Here is a 1,625-nt window from a genome sequence, read left to right as displayed (position 1 = left end):
ATATCCCCGTAGAGTGAAGTGGCGAACCATGAGATGGACTGTCTCGAAGTCACGTTCGCGAGTACAGAGTCGACGGAGTCAGAGTAATTGAGAGTAGGAGATGGACCGTTTGGTGTGGATAGAGTGGGAGGTGGAGAAGTGGAGGTATTGTGGAAGTCTGTAGGAGTGTAGTGGATGAAAATGGTAAGAGAGAAGCGCTTGATGGCAAAGGAAATATCGAGGAAGCGAACGACAGTGTTGGAGTCAGAGCAGAATTCAAGGGCGGGGTAGACAGACTAAGTCAGTGTTTCTCAACTTTTTTGCCCTTGTGTAACCCTTAAAATAAATTATATGTCTTAAGGAACCCCTGTACAAAAAAAAAATGATATACCATATCTTTCTCATATTTTTTCATTGTATTTCACGTGGCAAATATCATATATATTTATATACATATACATATATTTATGTTTGTATGCATGTACATATATATATATATATATATATATATATGTGTGTGTGTGTGTGTGTGTGTGTGTGTGTGTGTGTGTGTGTGTGTGTGTGTGTGTGTGTGTGTGTGTGTGTGTGTGTGTATGTATAATTCAGTTATTGAGATTTCAATCAATAGATTTGTAGGTATTCCATTTCAGATAATGCAAAAAAAAAAAAAAAACTCAACGAGTATTCATGATGGAAAGCTCGTGGTATTTATATGCACACCAAGAAATAATACTTGAGGATAAAACCAGTACAATAGCAGAGTAAAAAATATACTACCTTAATTAGGGCTTACGTGAGCTAAAATTATAATTAAAAAGGAACTACACGTGTTTCTGTATTGGGAGATCAGAATTTATGTAATCATCAGATTTATAATTCTACCAACACATCTTCAGGTTCATTTTTCAAAATATTGTTCAACTATTTTAAATCACCATAAAAATTAAGCGTTAAATTAAAAATTAAAAATTGGTTAGATAGGATGATGTCTATATTACAATATTGCAATAACCAATAACATGTTGTACATGTATAGTAATATTACGATCATGAAATTAACATTAACTCACCTCACTATTTCTCTCGGAACCCCTGGGAACCTTTTGCAGAACCCTAGAGTTCCGGGGAAATCCGGTTGAGAAACGCTGTTAGATGAAAGAGAAGTTGAATTGTTCGCAGAAGAGTGAGATCCGCCGATATAGTCGTCGATGTGCTAGCCGTGTAGCTCAAGAATGAGCTCAGTCAATGGTAAGAATATCTTGGCCTGAACACTGCCGACGAACAAGTTGGCGTAGTTGATGCCCATTTTGTTTCCTACAACCACTTCCGTAAAGAAAGAAACTAAAATAAAATAACTAAATCAGTCAACCGGAACAGTGCTATGCTGGAGATCCGGAACGTGAGTTAAGGAAATATATATATCATTAGTTGTGAAATTTGTGTTTTTGTCATCATGTGCATGTTGTAGCCTGCGAATTTTGTAGCAATGAACCAACGTGAAATTTTGCGTTAAACTTCGGAAGTCTGCTACAGAGACATTGCGCGTGCTTCGGTAAGCTTACGGCAGCGAGGAAATGGTCGTGCGCAATGTTTCGAGTGGCACGGGCGCTTCAAAAGCCGCACGACAGAGTCACAGCCCAATCAAG

This window comes from Octopus bimaculoides, chromosome 18 (assembly GCF_046866305.1).
Source record: "Octopus bimaculoides isolate indiv1 chromosome 18, ASM4686630v1, whole genome shotgun sequence".
Taxonomy (NCBI): Eukaryota; Metazoa; Mollusca; class Cephalopoda; order Octopoda; family Octopodidae; genus Octopus; species Octopus bimaculoides.
This window is presented reverse-complemented; position numbering follows the sequence as displayed.